Here is a 23,006-nt window from a genome sequence, read left to right as displayed (position 1 = left end):
CTGCACACTGCAGGCACTGCTATTTGGGACATGATGGTGAAACATTTTCAAACAACTAGACAATTCAGTTTCAGCCCCTCTCCCCTTTTTTCCCTGTAAAGTAATTTGCTTATATCAATTTCCCGAGAACTGGTTTTTGAAATCTCCAATGCTTTCAGGCAGTGCAACTAGAAAGTAAAAATATGTAAGCCCTAATATTTTAGGGTGTGTGAGTGCTATGTGACTTTTCCCAAGGAGACTTGAGCAAACATCAAAGGACTCTAATGACAGGTCAAAGGAAGGCTCCCATCCCGTGCTGAACTGGAGTTTGTTAGGGTTATTTGATAGGAACACAGGTGACTCAAAGGTGGCCGAGTCATTGAGAAGCCCTCTGCAGTGAGAGTTCACTCATGAAAACTACACCCCGGAAGCTCCAATGGACACTCTTCTCTCCTTGGTAACTTGTGCTAGTCTGACCTCTGGGAGGGGACCCCTGAGTCCATTAAGGAAGGAAGGGAACTTCCTCCTTCCAGAAGACAACGGTTCTCTTCAGAAAAACTAGCCATACATACTGAGGCCATACAAATTACTGAGAGATGGGGCAAGGGAATAACCTTGCAACCAGAAGATTTTGAGCTTTTGTTCTCTTATGAGCACCCCTTCCATACAGAGAGGTCTTCCCTCTATTTTTCTTTTTTTCTTTTAAATTTATTTATTTTTATTAATTACAGTTTATTCACTTTGTATCCCCCCATAAGGCCCTCCCTCCTCTCCTCCCGGCTCATTCTCCCTCCCCCTTCTTCACGTATGCCCCTCCCCCCTCTATTTTTCTTAACGTTATAAACCAAAGGAATTTTGAAAACTATATGCGGTATAAAACAAACAGGAAACCAATCTGGTTTTATTCATTTCTTTAGTATGTTTTCTTCTGATCTTTTCTTTAGATGAGTCTTCCCTCATGTTTACAAGTCATTCTGTGCAGAGCTGAAGCATCTTCTGTTCCAGGACTCAGCTGAGGTAGGCAATTCGTTTACATTTGTTTGGAAAACTGAGGCAGAAATACACCTGTGCTGCCCAATTATGCAAACAAGCTGGATCAACAGAAACTCAATAACTTGTGAATCTTTAACAGAAGTGTGTAGGAGAAAGGCTTTCTATTCTGGGGCAGCTCTCCAGTGGGATTTGAGAAAGGACAATGAGACTGAGAGCCTCTAGCCCTCAGGTACCTCTACCTACCCCCCGGGTAAGTGTTAATATTTTGATGCGTCTTTCCCGGGTTATAAAGAGGGAAACATCTCTGGCCTCTTTCCAGGCAGAACAAAACAGCCACCATCATCTACAGACATGACTGTCCTAGTTTGCTTCTTGTTGCTGTGGAAAGGGCTTATTTCAGTTTACAGCCTATATTCCATCACGAAGGGAAATCAGGGCAGGAAGTCAGAGCAGGAACCTGGAGGCAGGAACCGAAGCAGATGCTGCCTCCTGGCTTCTTCTCCATGGCTTTTCACCTTTGCTTTCTTATACACTCCAGGACTGCCTTCCTAGGGCTGGCGCTGACCACAGTGAACTGGGCCCTCCGTATCAACCATCAGTCAAGAAAATGTCCCAAAGACTCGCCTACAGGCAATGGTGAAATAATTTTCTCAATTGAGGTTTCTCTTCCTAGAGAACTCTAGCTTGTGTCAAGTTGACAAAAACCAGACAAACCAAACCCCAGAATATTGGTGCTTTGACTGTTTTTTTTTCTTTCTGTTACATATGAAAAGCAGTGCTTTGTGTTTTTTTTTTTTAAATAGAGTTTCATGTGAAAAATGACAGTCCCTAGTGCACTAATGGTGTTCTATAGATTGCTTTGTTAATTCAGTTTGCACTGGAACACATCTTCTTCAGTAAATAATGCTAAAAAAATAATGGTTCAATTTCCAGCATGTTGGCCATGCTGGAAAAAAAAAAAAAAAAGCATTTCAGTCTTTACCCGTACCCATGTCATGTAGCCTATGACCCGTCTGGGATCTGAAAGTTCAGTACTGCACAGGTAAACGGCCTATGGCCGCAGCTCCAGTGCTTAGCTGCAGGCTTTCTTCCCTTCCCCCACTGTGCACTCCGTAGCCCAAAGCTAACGCGTGGTAACGGTATAAAACACAACGCTGGCTCCCTCTCACTACTGTGCTCAGGGCCTTCTTATTCAGTTCCCACTCTTTCCCATGTCTCATGTATGAGCAAGGAGACAAAGAACTGAAGTGACTTGCCCGAATGGATATGGCCACTTGAGGTGGGTCTAGCTCAGGTTTCTAAACATGCCACCCTCCTGCAGCCTTGAGTCAATATATTGGACAAAAATCGTTGCCTCCGTAAAAAGCTCCCCGCTTGTCTCTTCTCACCCACGCCGGCTCGGCTGTACTTAGTCGGGGTCTTCCTGGAAGGTGGAGTCCTTGCCAACACATTCATGTTCACTTAGTCGCTGTCGCTCTGCCCGGCTCCTGGCAGGAATTCTATTCCTCCCACACACACCGCTCGCTCCCTTCACGTTAGCGTCAGTTCCATGGGATGTGGGGACTCAGTTTGTATATTTGAAAGAAGAGGATGCTGACGAAACGTGGGACCGTTCTTCCCGGGGCAGAGAAAGGTGCACACGGGCCAGATGCTTCCTTTCACGTCTTACGGGACAGGGCTGGCTTCAGTGTTGACAGATCTCAGGGAACCACAGCTGCGGGCTCTCTGTGCTTAATGGAGAATGGTGGCCAGGACGAGTGTTAGGTGACTGTCAAATCTGTGTGTCAATCTCTAGTCTGGCTTTCTTTTTTTAAAAAGGCAGTTTCCGAAGAGCCAAGAGATTTGCCATCTGTACAGAGATTTCTTTTTCTTTTTTTTTCTTTTCCTTTTTTTTTTTTTAAGGACAGGTTCTCACTCAATAGCACAGTTTGACCTGGAATTTACTATGTAGCCCAGAAAGGCCTTGTAATTTACTTCAATCCTCCTGCCTCACCGTCCTGAATACATGGGATCAAAGGGGAGAGCCATTGCACCCGGCTTTGTCCAGGGGTTTCTAATTGGGGAGTGTGAGGGTGGGGGAGGGTCTCTGCAGCCACCATGGCCAGCAGAGTCACGATCTGCAGGGGCAAGAAGGCGGTTAGATTCAGAAGCCGCTATGCGGCTGGAGCTCGTTCAGACTTTGGGAGTCTGACCCGGAGCACATATTTAAACTCAGCACAATTTGGTGAAAACTTCCCTGGTGATGATTAACTCAATACCACACGCACAATAAAGCACACGCAAATCTCCTTAAGGGACAGAATAAGCTAAATAAAGATCAGATGTGACTACATTGAGGGTTTTTCTTTTCTTTTTTCTTTCTTTTTTTTTTTTTTTCTTTTTTTTCTTTCTTGTAAAGTGCTTGTGACACCTTCCATAGATGTGGGTTGTACAGACTGAGAAAAAACCAGCTCAGGATAAGTGTCTTGGAGTGGCCCTGGTGTGATCTCCAGCTCACAAAGGTTGATCACTGCGTTATTAGCCACACCTACCCCCAGCCTTCTGGGCAGCAGCAGATTGCACATCCCTGCTTTTGAAGGAACAGCCCCGTGTATGTCTAACATTCCGGAGTCCCTAGTGCTAATCTGTGAGCACAAAGACCTCTGTGCCTCCCACAGGGGACTCTCTACCTGCTCATTGGATCTTAATTGCTGGGCCTTCATTCAGTCAGGCCTTGGTGAGCCTTCAATCAATTTTTTTTTTTTTTTTAATTTTTGGGGAAAGTCCTAGTTTATTTCCCAAAGCCCTCCGGATCAAATCTCATTTAATACAAATTCTTAGAGCAAACGGTCTCCTTCGGCCCGTGCTGCCACTGCCTGGGATCTGCCATTATTTGCTTACCTCCGTGTTTGTGTCCACTGGCTTGCATTGCACACACTCTCAGCCCTTTGGATAAGCTTCGCGGAGCTCTGCAGGCCCAGGCAGACCTTGCCCGCAGTTTCCCAGCTGGGCCCTCTCACAGCGGTGACTCTGCCCTGCACACCACCCTCCACGCCCCTTCTTTCTGCTTCCCTTCAGGCCTGCTGCAGTGTCGCCGTCTCTGCAGCAGGTGGCAACCTTCACAAGCGGAATCCGGGCAGTTTCTCGGCTCTGCTCCTCCGCCCGGAATAGTTACCTCAGCTGCTCTCGCTCACTAATTAGAAACATTTGCTTCCTCGGAGCCTCAGAAGCGGTCCCGCTATTATTGTCCTGTTTGGGAAATGATCTGAGTTGTCTGAGCGACTCCATTTTCCATCATCCCATGCTTAGGCCAGAAAAGGGGGAAACAGTGTTCTTTGCTGTTTGCTCCTAAGGACAGGGAAGAGCCTTCGCTATGCAGTTTCGGTGCTGACGGGGTAGAGGGAACTTTTATCATGAAAATAACGAAAAGGAGAGAATATTTTTTAAAACACAAGGCTACATAGTTGTAAGCAAAGGCGTGGGAAAACAAATCGACGAAGAACTCCCACATGTATTATTGGCGGTTCTGTCTCTAGTTAAGGAGAAGACTGGGCAGCTGGTGGCTGCCCAGCGGGGCCGTTGGAGAGAGACCTTTGACACTTGGGAGTTTTCTGGGGCAGTCAAGGGAACTGTGCTTGGGGCCACCCTGAAGCCCGCACCTCCCGGCCACTCTTTCATTCCGTGTCTGCACCGCGGGTTGGCACACAGCGAGAGGGTCTGGGCGCGGTGCGTGTCCTTTCTTATGGTGCCCTTCCAGGAGGTTGTCCATGTTACCTGCAGGGATCAGTTCTCCTCGGCTCATCCGGACCCTATGGCACTTTTCCTTCACACCGTCCTCATCAGGAGATGCCAGATCAGTGTGAAGAAGTGAAAGTGTGTGAGCGGCCCCCAGACAGACCAAACCTGCGCTCAGCTGTACCCCAGCGTCCACGCCCATCGCTGCCATGCCCCAAAGAAAGGCTGAGGGCGATGCTAAAGGAGATAAAGGCAAGGTGAAGGACGAGCCACAGAGAAGATCTGCAAGGTTATCCGCCAAACCTGCTCCCCCAAAGCCAGAGCCCAAGCCTGAAAAGGCCCTGCAAAGAAGGGAGAGAAGGTCCCCAAGGGAAGAAGGGGAAAGCTGGTGCCCGTAAGGATGCAAATAATCCTTCGAAAAACGGAGACGCCAAAACAGACCAGGCACAGGAAGCTGAAGCTGCTGGAGACACCAAGTGACATTTTTGTTAACTGTGTACTTCTGACTGTACAGTTTGAAATACTATTTTTAATCAAGTTTTATAAAAATGCATAATTTTGTTTTACTTTTTTTTTTTTTAAAGCTATGGTGTTAGCACACAGAACACGTCATTGTGTCACTAACAAAATGTCTCCCAAGCTGGATTGATGATGGAAAACATTTTTCCCTGATAATTTTGAAAGGTCCTGGTGGTGCTGACATATGTGGTCACCAGAGCACAAAATGCCTTGTGGTATGGGAAAACTCCAAATTCATTTTAGTATCCTCCTTCCCTGCATCATCAACGTCAAATTAACTCCCTTAAAACCAGAGACCTGTTGGAACCTGACCCTCAAAACTGGTTTCCTACCGGGTGATCTGGACTTTGCAGTGACATCATTGAGTGTCCTCAGAAGAGTGGCGGTTCCTTTTATAAAAAATTGTAGATCTTCAGATTGATAATTCTGCCATTTTCATGTCATTTCCTGAAAGCCAAGGTTGCCTTGTGAGAAGTTGCTAAACAATATTCTTAATGTGAAATGTCAACCCTCACTCTAAGCTACTTCCCTCATTTCAAAGCATTGAATGAAGATTTCGTTGGGTCTTATAGTGGTTTTCTGATTTTGGTAGTCTATACAGGAACAGCGTTTGGAAGTTCTCGTATACTGTCAATGACTGTCTGCCTGTGTCCTGTCTGAAATGCCATGATTGTTTATGAAAAGCATCTTTAGTAAAGATGGGTATGTTAGAGTTGGGAAAAAAAAAAAAAAGAAATGAGTCTGGTTTCAGCAAATGGAAATGTCTGTTTCTAAGTGTGTACTGTATTCTTCAAAGGGAACTGTGCGTAATCTTGTACTCATTTTAACAATCTCTTGGTGACCTCAAGCAAGAAAATTCCAGTCTTGGTCTTATTTCAGAGCCTTTGGCAACAGAATAATAGCTGTTCTGGAGCCGCTTCATGGCTCCTTGGGTCTGTGAGTGCTTTTTGGGTTCCTGTGTTGCTCATGCACAGTTTAGCATATGGATCTTGCTGAAGTAAGAAGTTTGTTAACTCCACCTCATCTAATGTCTTTCAAGACGAGTTTAGGCTGTTTTCTCATTTGTGCCTTAAATCAAAGTGAGTTTATTCCTGAGAATATTTGTGTCTGATCTAAGAGGAAATTATTCCAGTGGTCTCTTTATACGCCTACTATATGCGGGGAGGGCTCTTTGATTTCTGTTGGACTCACAGCATCAGGCCTTAGGACTAGAAATCTATTTTCCTCTTGTTATGATAAAACTGAATGGCCAATAGAAAGTAGTGTAACTGGACTTTTAGGATGCTGAAAATATTCTGCAATGTATATATCATTGTCAGTTCTAACTATAGTAGCATACTAGGTCAGAAATACCTAGTGAGGGACTGTGTCTGGGGTAAGGGGCTGTAAAGGGAAAATCTTTCTTCTTTCTTCCCAACTTGGTGTGGGGAAAATAAAACCTTTTAAAAAAGATTTTAAAAATTATGTATACATGTGTGGTTTGTATGAGTGCAATGCCCAGAGAGGCCAGAAGGGAATGTTGGACCTAACCCCTGGAGCTAGAGTTACAGACACTTGTGAACCGACACATGTGGGTGTGACGAACCAAACTCAGGCCCTCTGCATGAGGTACATGGTTTTAAGCACTTAGCCCCATCTCTAGCCCAAATTTATTTTTTTTGAAGTTGGTTAACTTTAAAATGAAATAACTAAAATAAAAAGAAAGGAAAAGGAGCAGAACATAGTCTGTAAAATAAGTCAGGATGTATGTGTGTGTGTGCGTGTTTGAATCTGTCTCAACATCCACAAATCCACTACTGTATGTGTGTGCTTTAATGATTAAAATAGTCAACATTAATATCTAGTGAGAGGACCTCTTTCTTTCCAACCCCTTGGTTCTGCCCAGTTCCAACTCATGATATGCCAAAGGGATCTTTACACTGGAATTTGTGGCAGCTGATGAGCGTATTTGGGAATGAACCATAACTGTATTTTTATATAAGACAATTTTGTGGAAAAGCCTTATGACACTGTACGGCTTTTAGTAGTTTTCAGTAATGCAAAAGGAGTGGCAAGAACTCTGAAGCATGTGAGGCTAAGCAATGGAATCTCTCTGTCATGTCTGTTTCTTCCTCTTAGCGATTCTCATTAAGCCGGCCCTACACTGTCTAGGTAATGAGGGATGACATTCTTATGTCATGGCCCTTACTGTCATTTGTGGACTATCTTCTCATGTGTGTATTCTTGCCCAGAGTTTGCTAGCTAGTTAGACTCATTTGTACTTTACAACTGCTTACATATCAAAACAACAACAACAACAACCAATAACACCACACACACACACACACACACACACACACACACACATACACTTAGTCAAACAGGACTATAGAACTGACAAGATGGGCTGGAGAGAAGGTTGACAGGTTAAGAACACACACTTTTTATTGTAGAGTACCCAAGTTTGCTTTCCAGCACAAATATTAGGTGATTTACAACTGCCTGTAACTCTAGCTCCATGGATCTGATGACCTCTTCTGGCCTCTACAGGAACTGCACTCATGTACACATACACACACCCATTCATAGTCCTCATCAATTAAAAACCAAACATTTGAAAAACATTTTCAAAATTGACAAGAAAACAGCAATTCCTCCTGGTAAACCCTACTTCTGTCACATCTGTCTTGGGTCTTCCTGCAAGTGATTTCGTTAGAATCCAAGTGGTCTTTTAGCTGCTTCTTTGGGTGTTTATTATGATATTTATAAACAATATGCTTAAACGGTACTTCATGTTGTTCCAGTTGTAGACCTTATTATAATATTTTGGATGACGTTTCTTTCTTTCTTCCACTCCCCTCTGCTTGCTTAGACCCTGCACTGGGACTCATACTGCAGCTACAGCCAAAATTTTGGTTAAATGAATACCTGTTGTATTGGTTAGTCTTATGCCAGCTTGACACAAGCTAGCATTATCTGAAAGGAGGGAACTTTAATTGAGAAAATGCCTCCATAAGATCCAGCATTAAGGCATTTTCTTGATTAGTGATTGACGGGGGAAGGCCCAATTCCCAGGCTGGTGGCCCTGGGGTCTATAAGAGTGCAGGTAAGCTGCAGAGAACAAGCCAGAAAGCAGCACCCCTAGGACCCTGCATGTTTGAGTGCCTGTCTTGACTTTCTTCAACGATGAGCAGTACTGTGAAAGTGTAAGCCCAATAAACCCTTTCCTCACCAATTTGCTTTTTGGTCATGGTGTTTCATTGCAGCAACAGAAACCCTAACTAAGACAACTAGTATTCACTAAGAATGACCACAGAGGTTATTTACTACAGGCCGCAGTAATGGCTGAAAACTGTACTTTGTATGTTTGTAAATGTTTAATCTTGATGTTAAATTTCCCTTTTCATCTCTAATTTTATTAATTTAGTCTTCTTTCTCTGGTTAGTTTGGCTAAAAGCTTATTGATTATATATACAGTATGTATTATATGTCCGTATATACTATATATTATGTACATACATAGTATAATTCACACACACATATATGAATCACCTCTTTGTTTCATTGATTCTTTATATTGCACATTAAGTATCTGTTTCATTCATTTCTACTCTGCCCTTTATTAGTTTTTGCTATCTATTCTTTTAGAGTTTGAGTTGTTCTTGTTTTCCTAAGAATTTGAGGTGCATCATTAGGTTATTTATTTGAGATCTTTCAGAGTTTTGTTTTGAAAGGAAAACACTCATATTTATGAATTCTTCTCAGAACTACACCCCAGAGGTTCAGATAAGTTATGAGTTCATTTTCATTTGATGATAGAAATTATTCCTAATTTTCTTAATGAGTCATTGTTCACTCAAAATGAGTATTGTTAGGTATCAAAATAGTACTGTAGTTTCAGTAGTTTCTCTTGCTAGTGATTCCTATTTTTACTGTATCATGACCTGATAAGATACAATAAATTATTTTTATTCCTTGATAAAATTTGTGGCCTAGAATGTGGTCTGTTTTAGAAAAAGATCCATGGTATGCAGAAAAGAATGTGCATCCCATATTTATTAAATGGTATAGTTTGTACATATCTGTTAAGTGCATTTGATCTAGGCTATGGATTAACTCTGAAGTTTCTTTGGTGGCATTTTAGTTTGGATGACAGTGGAATGTTGAGGTAACCTCTTATTACACATATCTGACCTTTTATGACCACTGTGTTTGTTATATAAATTAGAAGCCCTGTGTTTATTGCATATATGTTTACAGTTATATATATTTGAGAAATTATATATATATATTTGAGAAATTATTTTTTTATTAACCCATAATGGCTCTAATGATCTCTTCAGAGTGATTTTGGTTTGAAGTGTTTTAATCAGCTATCAGGCTAGTTATTCTAATTAGTTCTTGGGTTCCATTTGCTGGATACATTGATTTCTGTATTTTTAAACTTTCAATCTGTGTCTTTTCCAGAAAAGCAGACTTTTTGAATTCGTTTTCTTTGGTCTGGCCGGCTGGAGATTAATATATAGGCTCAACCAAAAATATTGTGTGTCTGCTGCCACCAGTTCTGTTTAGCATTCATATCCTAATGATAACCATTTCTTTTTATACTTGCTTAGTGCCATAGTTAGGCTTGAGCCTATGATTTGGGATGAGTCTTTGGGGTTTCTGTGCAGGTTTTCAGTTTTAGCATCAATGCTAGCACCAAAGTGACTTCTATTTCTAATGATATTAAAGGTTAACATCTTAGGTGGAAGTGATTTTTCCACTAGCATGGACAACTTTGAAGTTGAGCAGTTCACAAGGGTTTTTTTTCCCCCATTCTCATGGTCAGAGCTTTGAACAATGTACGCCACATTGATTGGGAACTTCTGTTCTTCTGATATAAAAATCACCACAAGACTTTTGCAGCCACAGGAAAATCATTGTGATAGTCATCTCTAACAAATGTATTTGCATTTTTTTTCTTCAGCTTATGCTGCTTTAGCTTAGAAGATGCAGATCTTTGAATTCCAAATAAGACCTCTTTAAATTCTAAAATACCCTGCACCCACACAGATCATCTGTAAGTAGAGTTAAATTTAGTTTAGAGCACTCGGTAGAATAGAATTTAGTGGAAGTCAGTCAGAATTAGATTGAATTTGGGTTGATTCAAATATTGAATAAGAAAGGGCTTTAACTGAGTAGAAAAGAATTTGAGTAGAGAACGAACCATGCAGAGGCTGGGTCTTATAAAGACTGAGTTCTGCGGAGGATAAATTGAGTGTCTTGGTAGAGACTTGGCTGCACAGGGATTAGAGCCACCTGATATGTATTAAACAAACCAGAGTCCTTGTTAATGGCTCCAACATTCTTTTCAGCATGTTCATTTGGGTTATCTTCTGGCTTTTGCAAGATGGAAAGAGTGCAAGAGCTCATCTACAAGTTATTCTGGTTGGTTTGCTCTGCTTCTCTTCTTAGCCTTTCCTTCTTCCATTCATTTTTTAAAATTTATTTATTATGTATACAATGTTGTGTCTGCATGTACACCTGCATGCCAAAAGAGAGCACTAGATCTCATTATAGATGGTTGTGAGCCACCATGTGGTTGCTGGGAATTAAACCCAGGACCTCTGGAAGAGCAGTCAGTGCTCTTAACCTCTGAGCCATCTCTCCAGGCTTTCTTCCATTCATTTTAAAACCAAAAAGAAATTAGTTTTCCTTCTTTCCTCAGAACAGAATGGTTTCCAAAGGTTCTTCGACAGCCAGGTTGTTGTAGTTTCTTTGCTGTTTCTGTGATAAAACACCCAGACAAAAGCTACTTAAGGGGGAAAAGACTTATTTTAGCTCATAGTTCAAGAGTAGTGCACATGGCTGGGACTTCACGGTAGTGAGATCTTGTAGCAGCTGGTCGTACTGTGTCGACAATCAGGAAACAGAGATGAAGGCAGCGTCAGGGCTTTCTCCATTTTATACCATCCAAGATCCTCTGCACAGAGAATAGTCCCACCCACAGGGTGGCTAGTCCCATGTGAATGAACAAAACAGGGTAATCCATCACAAGGCATGCCCAGAACTCCTCAGGTGATTCTCTAGCCTGTCAAGTTGACGACACTAAGCATTTCACAGACCCTCATTGCTCAGCATGAACCCTGAGAGCTTAGCAAGTGTGCTTGAGAGAGTACTCTATCCTAGGAGGGTATGGGAAAATTGCTAAGACAATATCCTTTTCCCTATTAAATTATCTTAGTGGGACTAGTAACTTATGAAATGCTTCTCTTTCTTCTTTTAGCTTGCCAGATCACCAGAACTGTTGGCATACACTGACATGGAGGATAAAGTGGAAAACTCATTGCTCACTTACTGGAAAGTATATGGAAAGTATATGGAAAGTATATATATATATATATATATATAATATAAAAATATTCTATATATCATATAGAAAACATATGATATATGGTAATCCCTCTTAGGTAGTCTGATTTTCTGAAGTTGAATTACTTGAGATCAACTGATATTTAATATTAAATATTCAATGGAAAAATTCTAAAAATAAATGACACTATTTTAGGTTTTATTTTAATTAATTAATTTCTGGTGGTGCTAGAGGTTGAGCCTAAGGCCTTGTGCTGATAATTCTAAGTTTTAAATTGCCTGCTGTTCTGTGGAGTGTGTTGTTCTATGGAGTGTGTTGATATTGTCCTGGATCCTCCCCACCTGGGACATGAGTCAGCCCTTGATCTCAATTATACACTGCTGTAATGTGCCGCGTGCAATGCAGTATGTGCACAGGGAAAAAAGTACTTTGAATGGGACACGGTAGAATGTGTGGTTCAGGCATGTGCTGAGTGTACCGGACCATTGACCCCAAGGATAAAGGAGACTGTTGTTATTGTAAATCAGCATGCACTCTTTCAAAGTCTTGTAATTCTGATATCATTTGATCCAAGTAGCAGCGACAACTTTAAGAAGTGTGTCAAATTGACCACATTGAAAACATATTGCTGTTCTAAACGCACGCAACTGGTCAAAATCTCTATAGACTTTAAAAATTACCAAATTTTATTTGGTAACCTTCAGGTGCCAAAAGGGCATTGGGTCTAATTTTCAAAGACAATTAAGATAACAGGCACTTGATTTTTATTAAGTACTAGCTATAAAAGATGCAGAAGTCATGGCCTTTTCCATTGGGAAAGTTGAGAACCTTATTAGTAGAATTAGACTAAATAAAAACAGAAACAACGTTTGGGCTATAGGAAAGAGTGTATTTGAGGACTGAATTATGGGATAAAACTCCATGTTGTAGGCTTTGGGAAAGGCAGGTATGTTCTGATCTGTTATGCTGAAACCTGCACAACTTCAGCTGTAGCTGAGAGAGGAGTGCTGGCTCCAGCAAAGGAGGAAGAAGTGGTTTGGAAAGCTAAGAGCTGTGGAAATAGATTGAATGGGGAGAAGACTAGTAAGATGAGATTTCATGGTAGAAGAGCTCTTTCTTTCAATCCCTCCCTTCTTCCACCCCTCTTCCACTTCTCTCATCAAGGTCTTGCTACAATAGCTGAGGCTGGCCCTGAACATGTAATCTTCCTCCCCTCGTGCCCTTCATGGGGGTTGATTATGGGCATATATCACCATATCTGCCTCGAGCATTCCTTGATGGATTTGGGTTGGTGGGTTGCTGAGTTAGCGTGACTTTAGATTTGAGTTCTAGGCTTGAGAGACCACACTTAGTCTCCCTGACGGAGGAGAGCTTCCTAGACACGGTTATCCATGGAGAACAGAGATGGAATTGTCTGTGAGCACATTTCATCTTGTGGCAGAGTAATCATTTGCTCCCACATGTTTGTAACTTTCTCTCAGCAGAAACAGGGTAGGGAATTGCTGTAGTAGGATCTGCAGTTGTTGGATGTGTGATGCTATTCAGGGACAGTGGGACCTTTGAGAGGTGGGTTCAGTCTCTTTGTGTTTCTTACCTTTGCTTCGTGGTTGCTGAGTCTCCTGACATGGTATATTGGCCAGGACCACTTGGCACACAGAAACTTCTTAAAGTAAGCCACAGGAAACTTTCCTCCTTGAAAGTTGATTAGGCATCTTGTCACAGTGACAGGAAGCTCCCTAATCCAGGGAAAGTCCTTATGCCATGAGGGAAAAAAAGTAAGTGCTTGAGATCATTGTGTTTTGTATAATAAGGATTAAAATTAAACTTGCTATTAATGTTAATGTGGGTTCCTGCTGAGTTGCCAGTTCTTAAGAACTAAAACCCACCTGACATATTTTCTCTTCAAGAAGAGACTTCTCATTGTCATTGTACATGGTGCTGTTTTGGGCATTTTAGGAGGAACATTATTAGCGTGGTTAACTGAGGAAGTTTCAACGAAGGTGCTGAAGGCGTCAGAGGCCACCGTTGATGAGTAAGGAACAAGGCTCTCGTGTGTGTTGCTGAAGCAGAAGGACTGAATATGATTCAGACAAATCTGATGAATGAGAGGCAACAGATGCTCAGGATACAGGCATGCTTGTATTTGGCACCCCTGTGCCATCTCTTTCCATTCTTCTTTCCAGATCCTCCCTCATTTCCCAAAATTCCCAGATCTCTCTGCTATAAAACCCACTCCTGGTCTAATATTAGAGATACCGCCCTCTGTCCCATCTGTCTTTTGCTTTTCTCCCTCAGCCTTATTTATTAGGCTTTCTGCTGGGCAGGAAATAGTTCCAGGATGTAGATGGTGGGTAGAGTAAAAACAACCCTCTCCCCAAACCAGATTACTTCCGCTCACATTGAGTTGAAGGCTAGGGAAGGGAACACAAATTAGCTTCTATAAACTGGTGTTTAGAATAATTGTAAACTATTTTATGTGTTTTAATCATACTCTGTGTGGTATGAGAAAAGGCTTTATACTAATTATGAAGCGATGCAGTGTTTAGAATTCGCTGGGGGAGAGGAAGGTGGAATTGCCGTAGGTGGATGGTGGTGTGGCTGGGGGTGGTTACGTATCGAGGGCCAGTCCTTTTGTCACTCTACAGGAGTGGTATGCTACTTTTAAAGGATTAGCAAGTTCCTACGACTTGGTCTTTTCATAGAGACTTAGCAGAACAGGGAGGCCGGGTACAGTCAGAGGAAGCAAGTTGTAGGAAGGACTTCATTTGACCTAGGAAGGACTTCATTTGACCTATGAATGGGCTGATTTAACCCTCAGAGTCTCTCAGCACTTTCATTCTGCAAACACCATCCTGTGTCGTTCTAACAAACGAAACTGCCTCCTTAAGGGTAACGTGCTGGGTGTGGAGCTGTTGAGCTGATGCAAGGTTCCGGTGGTACACAAGCTGATGACTGACCACCTAGAAGGCTGCAAGCATTGTACTTACAGCACCTGGTCAACAAGCAACCGTGGGTGAGGACGTGCATTTTTTATGGAACAAGGAAACTGGCCTTGGTTTAGACTCAGCAGACAGGTCCTGGGGCTGTCACTTGTACCCATGGTTTAGACTCAGCAGAATGGCTCCGGGTGCTGGGCTCCAGGTCCACTAGTGGAGAGGATGGCCAGGGATGTCATGGTGATTTCTTCCTGAAGCCCATCTCACCCATCTCACCCTTACAGCGACTCCCACCTGCATCCTCGCTCCACTGACTAGAGAAGATTGGTTGAGGGGAGACAGCCCTTCCCCTTTTCACAGGCGTGACCCAATTGTTTTGATGTAGCCGGAGCTGAAAGCCTGAGGTTGAGTAAATGCGCAGCAGCCTAGGCTGGAAAGCAATCAGGCTTACTGAAGACAAAAAACAGTGATGGTCAGCACTGACTGTGAGCTCACGTGAGGAAGTCTTTGGGAAACTTTCTGCGGTCTGTATTCAATGGGCCTGTTGCTCTCACGTGGGAGTGAGACTTGGGTGTCCCCACTACTTGTTAACGTTGAGACACACTTGGGTTTTGCTACTGGTTTGCTTCTCCCCCTTTGCCTTTGGGTACTTAGGGGCCATTCACCTGGCAACTGTTTCAAAGATGTTAGAGGCAGAGGCCAAGCATTCCGGGCTTAGCAGGGGACTGTGTGGAATCACTCACAGTTCCCACCATGAAGCCAGGGGAGAGAAGCGGGGCCAAGGAAAGGTCAGAAAGCAGTTCTGAGGTGAGTCTTGAAGTCAGGCTAGGATTTAATTTCACAGGTGGGACCACATCCTTCGAGAAGTTTTATATCAACAGCAACTACATTAACAAACATTCATAGGAATTTAATAGTACCTAGAATTTTTCTAAAAAATTTAGAATTTATAAGGTGCTTTGTTCATAATTGTGAAGTATACTTTGACACCTGCGCTAAATTTAATTTTTTTTTTTTTTTACTTTTTTATTTGGTTTAACAGAGGTATTACTTTGGTTGTCACCTATATAGCATGTGTGATGGTTTGAATGAAAATGGCTCCCGTAGACTCACAGGGAGTGGCATTATTAGAGGTGTGGCCTTATTGGAGTAGGTGGTTCCTCGTTGGAGGAAGTGTGTCACTGGGGGTGGGCTTTGGGGTTTCAGAAGCTCAAGCCAGACCCAGCGCCTTTCTTTTTTCCTGCTGCCTGTGGATCCAGATGTAGAACTCTCAGCTACTTCTCCAGCATCTGTCTGCCTGTGTGCCCCCATGCTTCCTGCCGTGACGATAATGTACTAAACCTCTGAACTGTAAATCACTGCCGATTAAATCTTTTCCTCCATAAGCGTTCTCACGGTCACGGTGTCTCTTCACAGCAATAGAAAGCCTAAGGTGGCAGCTCATTTTATACCTCTTGGTTTTCACTCACACACACACACACATGCATACACCTGGGATTTATCAGTTACCCTCTAGCCTGTTCTTTGGGTAATTGACCACACTCTCTTGATACATCTCTTGAAAACTGGAAAATTTCAAGTATGTATCTTACTTCTAATGAGACTACAGGCTTTTCTTTTGTTTGTTTTAGAGCTTGAAACCATTTTGTTCAATTGTGTCCAAAAAATCATAGAGAGGAAAAAAAAAAGAATATGGTTTCTTTTATTTTTGAGGCAGAGAACAAAAACCCGACGTCTTACGTGGTGGCCATGTGGCGCGCATCAAGTGCCCAGTTTACAAACTCTAATATAGAACATATTTGCAAAGACTCCCAGCTAATCCACACTGAGAATATTTATGCACTTTTGGGGGGATTTTGGCATGGGCGTTCCTTTTCCGGAACAGGTGGTGGAGCTAAATTTGTTTGGTGCGCTCGACACGCTTGGAGCCTCACATTGGAGCCGTCAGTGGCTGTAATGAGCAGTTCTTCTTTGTGTTTACTGGGGGGTGGGGACTCTCTCTGCGGGACTGGGTTTCTGTTTCTGCTCCCAGGCAGGCTGGAAATAGTTTCTGGCCTGCATTCTTCCACCGGGACAGAAAGCTGGGGTTGATGTGATCTGGAGACTGTGGCTCAGCTGTGACGTGGCCCTAGCCCCAGCTCTGTGACTGGGTCAGAGCTGATTCCAGAATCCACTTAGGTCTGCAGAAATAGAAGCAATGCTTATAATCTCTTCATGTTTGATTGAAAGAGCGTCCTCAGAGTACTGGGGTATCACACAGTGGCAGGGAAGGGGTGGCGAGGGCGTGTGCAGAAATGTGGATAGAAAACACTGGGGGAACATGTGCTGTGCTTACTTGCTGGACTTGAAAACATTTCAAGTCTAACACCAAATGACTCAGAATAAAATGAAATGCATGCGGATGTTGTCGAGAGCATTGAGTGTATGTGTCTTGTTGACTTGGGCGTGCCCATGTCAAGGGCCTCAAAGCCCCATGGGAGTGGCAAAGCCTTCCTTTGGTCCAAGTGTGAATGTTGACAGTGTGTGCAGAAAATGTCTACCATGCCCCCAACTCATGTTTACAGCCCCAAGATTGCTCCTATCCAGGAACTGCTTCTACTGGGATTAGCTAAACCTGTCTCATTGTTAAGCTGCATGTAATAACCAGGTCTTTGTTCAGCCATATGCTACAGCGTTGTCTCTGTTCAGATGTAGATGATGAACACGCTGAGCTTCTGGATGTGCTTGCTTCTCTGTATGAGCTGTTCTGTGTCCATGTGTCTGTCATTTTTTTTTTTTCCCCACTGTCTATCCTTTTTTCATTCCTTCATCACCCCTCGCCAAGGTTCTCAGTCAGACCTCGGCTGAGCATGAATTTGATAATCTATGTGCTGTATATGTCTGTACTCAGAGTCCAGAGAAGAGCAGAGTGCCCGGCTCCATCACTCTCTGCCTTTTTCAGTGAGACAGGTTTCTCACTGAATCTGAAGTGAGGCTGGTGGCCCCAAGCCCCAACGATCCTCTTGTCTACACTCCCAACTGTGCTGTGGGTGCATGTGTAGGCCCATGTGAACACACCAGCTTTTTTTTATGAGTGCTTGGGATTCGAACTCAGGTCTTCAGGTTTGCATAGCAAACACACCTATCTGCTGAGCTCTCACCTTTTACCCTCTGTTTTGTTTAACACAAGTAAATGAATACACTCCCCCCCCAAAGCTTTGTGCTGGAAAGTGGTTTTTCTTGCTGAGAGGAAACAGTGCTTGCCTGAGTCCTTAGGCTCCCGGGCTTTCCCGACGCCTCTGATGAGCACGATGCTGGAAAGGGTCACAGCTGCTCATGGTTCTCGTTCCCACAGCAAGTCTGAAGCCAGCCCTCAGCAGCAGCTGTCAGGCTCGCATTCCCACCGTCCAGCTGTGTGTGATGACCCTGACCTTCCAGATGCTCACTAGTGTTTCCATCCAGGACTGGGTGTTAATGTACCTTTTAGTCACCTGATTTCATTTTCATTTCTGAGGCTTACTGCCTCTGTCTGCTAACCTAGACCTAGTCCTGGAAGCTTCTAGTCTCTGTACAGTCTAATCCAGGCCTAGAATGTTTCCAGCCTCTGAGACTTACTGCTGAATAAACTCACCCTTTCCGGTTCTTTCTGAACTCTGGCTGGCTGGTTCCACTCAGCGGTTCTGGCTCAAACTCCTCTCCAAGTTGACTGATTCAGTGTGACTTCTCTCAGTTTCTCACTGAATTGCTCTTCTTGGCCTCTAACTCTAGCGATTTGTTCTAATCTTCTGGCTCCTTCTCCTTCTCTGGCTTATCTGTCTTCACCTGTTTCTAGCTTGTTCTCTCTACAACCTGTCTCTGTACAACTGTCCTGGCAAAACTGCCCCCGAATTTCACGAACTGAACCGCCATGAACTCAACCTCACAGCCCAGCCTCTCAACTCACCGACTCAATTGAACTGACTGAACAGCACTGACTAGAATTCAGAGATCTGAAAGCCTCTGTCCCCTGAGTGCTAGGATAAAAAGCTTGTATTACCATGCCTAGACCTAAGCTTTTCTTCACCTGAAACTTACTTTATACCAGGCTGGCTTTGAACTCAGAAATCTACTTGCCTCTATCTCCTGGGATTAAAGGTGTATCTTTATTCCAGAAGGTCTTTGGATGTGATCTCTTGCCAGAGCAGCCATGTTCTGAATTAAAATTCCTCTATAATTGAGAGACCCAGGCTTTCAACATATTTAGGCAGAGGCTTCCTCTGCCTCAAAATTAAAGTTAACATACCAATAGTGCCTCACCTGCTGACAGACTAACCTGTTTGTGCTATACTTTCTGTTTGGGGGTTGTAGACAATGCTGTAATGTCAAGAGACTAGCCAAGTTTCATATAGACTCAGCAGGGCTTGATGGTACACGCCTTTAATCCCAGCACTCTGTGAAGCAGGTAGACCTCTGTGGGTTTGAGTCCAGCCTGGTCTACAAAGCGAGTCCAGGACAGCCAAGCCTTCACAGAGAAATCCTGTCTCGAAAAACCAAACCAAACAGGAATCAATTATGTTTTGGCTTCAGCTGTTGTAACAAAGCCCAAAGCCCAGTGGTTTCAACGGGATGGTTTCATTCTCTACTCCATGACAGAGTACACACCCAGGCGAGTATGGTAACTTTATGTCATTTGTTTCCTCACTCTTTTACTCTTATCCCATAGTTACTGTTTTATGATCCAAGAAGGCTGTTCCAGCTTCCACAGCCAAGAGAGGGCCTGAATGGCTCCTGTAGGTGGAATACTGCACCTGCCCCAATTCAAATGCTTAGTCCCTCACACAGATGTGTGGTCCTCATGGAAAAGCAAGGGTTAGTGGACCACACAGGGTCAAGGGAGCACCGAGTAAGACTTGACTTACTTGTGAGTGTGAGAAAGGCCAAGCAGGGCCCTAGAGAGTCTCTCATCTCGGATTGGCATACAAGGTGCACATGCCAAGGCTGCCACTCATCTGGATGGTTTAACCTTGCTCTTCTGGGCTGTCTCACACCCCACATTTAATGATGACGGTGAAGCTCCCTGAAAACGAAAACAGAAGGCGCCAAGCCAGGTTCTGTTGCTCATACCTCTAATCCTGGTACTCAGGAGGCTGAGGAAGGAGGACTGCTGCCAATCTGAGGCCTGCTTAGGCTAAAGAGTGACTTCCAGGCAGCTTAGGCTGTGTGAGACTCTGTCTCCAAAAATCAAACCAAACACACGAAGCCTAGAGGGAATCACAGAGAGTAAAAGATTTTCCAGTGACTAACTATGTGTCTCTGGAGGCTGGACATGTAGCCCAATTGGGAGAGCACGTGTAAGAAGCCCTCAGTTTGATCCCCAGCACCTTATAAACTGGGAGTGATGGTGCACACCTATTGTTCTAGAGGCTGAGGCAGGAGGATCAAACATTTAAGGTTATACTTAACTACCAGCTTGAAGCCAGCCTGAGCAGCGTGGGACTCAGTCTCAACTTCTGCCTATGAGTACGTGTGTGTGTGTGTGTGTGTGTGTGTGTGTGTGTGTGTTTTACTGAGTCCTGATGCAAATGCTTTTCTTATTGTAAGTTATGGTCAAATCAAGTTCGAAAGCCTATGGTCTAGTGTCTCAATGGTATCACTGCCAAGATGTTCATCTGTGGTTTGTCTGTATTTTCCCTGACTTGATTGAGGCTGTGGGGATCAGGCGACTAGCTTTTGTCATCTGCATCTCCCTCTTTTACAAGCTGGGATATCCCACCTCAGGTTGGACAGTGCAATTAGCTCTGTTCACAGGTAACTGCTGAACACAGACCATGTGCCTGACACTGTGTAAGATGGTGCAGGGCTGCGTAGGACCCTTTGCTACTTTCCAGAGAACTTAGTCACGAGGCCCTTGGGTACAAAGCCAAATGCCTCCCAAGTCCTACCACAGAGATACTTGCACATATTTGTTTACTGCAGGATTTTTCACAATAGCTAAGAAATGCACCAGCCACATGTCTATCAACATGAACAGAAGAGGAAAATGTGATACATAAACACAATGGAATTTTCGTTAGCTGTAAAAGAAATGAAATGATGACATTTTCAGGCAAGTGGAAAGAAACTATTTCAGACTAAGGAAGAAAAGAGGCATGTTTTATCACATGTAGATCTTAGATTTTAATTTTTACATATTTGTGTATATTAGGTGTATGTGTAGGAAATCATAACGGAGAAAGACAAGGTCTTAAGAATGTGTTGGAGGAGGGAAAATAAAGAAAAAAGAGTGTAACCCATGAGTGTAACACTGAGAAGGAAAGGTGACCCATGAGAGGAGGAAGAAGATGGGAACTAGTATGGAGGAAGAGTATCACCCCAAACAAGGAGTGCGTCACAGTGACATGATGAAACCATCACTCTGTCTACACGTTTAAAAAGAAAACGAATGCAGAAGTTACAAGTAAACTAGTGATAGGAGTCACATGTAAAGGAGTCAGTTTGATTGTAGGCTGACCATTAGAAAGGATGGTTAACTTTTCAATCATCACAACTTTATTTTCGAATTTTGATACACAGCTAGACAGCTAACAATATTTTGTTGTGTCTTATTCTGAGGGAGGCTCTTTATGTGTGGCAAAGGATGATCATTATGCCCTACTTGCTTTACCGAGTGTCCCAATATTCACCCTTTCCTTAGTTAATTGTCAGTGGAGGAGCAATGGGGACGGAAGTGATGCTGTCACTTGATTTCTTTCCTATTTTCAACTTTTAAAAAAGATGAGAAGTGGGATGTGAGGGTTCATGCTTGCAGTCTCAGCACTTAAGACTGTAGACACAGCAAGATCAAGGAGTTCAAGGCCAGTCTCTGCTGCAGAATTCAAGGCCAAACCACTTGAGACTTGGTCTCCAGAAAAAGAGTCAGAGTTGGAGGTGTAGATCAGTGAAGGTGTTTCCTAACACTGAGGTTCTTGACTCCACAAACAAATACAGAATTTAGGATTACGGTGTAAAGTATTTGCCAAGTAGCTGACACTCTGCTTATAATACTTTAAATTCCTGGAGGCTATTAGACTTAGCTTGCAGGGTCTGGGCTAACCTGAAGAACTGTATGCTGTACCATAGGACAAAGACAAGCACCTTGACCTACCTGTGGATGTGTGCAGGCCATCCCCCACCACTCTCACCAGGACAACTTTGACCCAGGAAAGACTAGCCTGCACTTGAAAGAAGTATCTGTGTATTTGTTTATTTATTTAGGCAAACTTTCCAAGGACAGGAAAGTCAGCAAACATTTAGGTGTTTCTTGGTGACATGCTCAAACAGTTCACTATAACTGACTTGCATATCTCTTTTAACTCGGACAATAATCTTATCATCAGCTCCTGTTTTATACATGAGGCTGCTGCTATCTAAAGATAGCAGTGTCATCAGAGTCTTTCCAAAGCTGGGCCCAGGCCATGGGAGGACAAAGCCTGAGTGTTTAAACTTCGTGCCATTCAGCAGTCCCGAGTGCTCCCTCTGTGGTCTGCTGGGACCCTCTGTGACATTCATGTGCAGGCTAGGTAATCATTTTTCAGCATTCCAATGTCAGAAGAGACTTTCTATCATGAGACCATTGCTGTAATGACTGAATTATTCTGATTTGATTCAGATGGCCAGCTGCCTCCAGGTTCATTCTATTAAAATTAGCTTTGCCTAATTTCTACCCTTTCCTCAGGAAGACTCATATTTTAATCTCTTCAAAATTCCAGAAAAAAAAAAAAAAAAAAAAAAAAAAAAAAAAAAAAAAAAAAAAAAAGATCCTTTTCTTGCCAGTAAGAATCTTTTAGTTTAGTCAAAGCAAGTTGTGATTTCTGGTGCTCCCTGCCTCATTAGCTCCTCCAGATGGTGCATGTAAACATGGCAGGAGCTGCAAATTGTGTGAAGGCCGGAATGTAAATTAAGAAATAAGTATTCATTACAATTCATATGACAAATGGAAAGGCCATCCAGTGAAACAGTGCACTGCTTGATTGATTTCACCCCATTACTCCTGGGGTTCTCTGGAGACTATTTTCAGAATTGGACTCCCCAGTTCTGAGAAGGTCAACCGTCGGGACATGGTTTCAGGATTCTGCTGGGCAGCTCTGATGACTGTGGGCTCATCATTCCTGCATCCTCTCCGGCCTCGATGAGCTGTGGACTGAGCTCAGCTCTTCAAAAAGCATTACTTTAAAATTTGGGGGGTTCGAGGCTAAGGAGGTGGCTCAGTAGTTAAGAACAATGGCTGTTTTTCCAGGGGACCTGGATTCAATTCCCAGAATCCAAGTGGGTGCTCAACTCCTGTTCCAGAGGGTCCTATGCCTTCTTCTGTTCCCCAAGGGCACCAGGCACACATGTAGTGCACAGACATATGTGAAGGCAAAACACTCAGACACATAAAAATATTGTGGGGGGGTTATTTGAGAGGAAATGGGAGATTGATTATAAGCATTCCATACCCACTGCAGTGGAAACCTCATTTCCTGCTACCTGCTGGAAGTATAGATGATGGTGGCTCTCAGCCCAGACCCTGAAGACATCTTCTTCCTCAAGGT

At 43.3% G+C, this 23,006-nt stretch overlaps 1 pseudogene; it reads left to right on the top strand.

Moving 5' to 3' along the window:
* Positions 1-4,895: 4,895 nt before the first annotated feature.
* Positions 4,896-5,166, top strand: LOC110556550 (non-histone chromosomal protein HMG-17-like; annotated as a pseudogene).
* Positions 5,167-23,006: the final 17,840 nt, after the last annotated feature.

The sequence above is a fragment of the Meriones unguiculatus genome, chromosome 12, assembly GCF_030254825.1.
Source record: "Meriones unguiculatus strain TT.TT164.6M chromosome 12, Bangor_MerUng_6.1, whole genome shotgun sequence".
Lineage (NCBI taxonomy): Eukaryota > Metazoa > Chordata > Mammalia > Rodentia > Muridae > Meriones > Meriones unguiculatus.
This window is presented reverse-complemented; position numbering and strand designations above follow the sequence as displayed.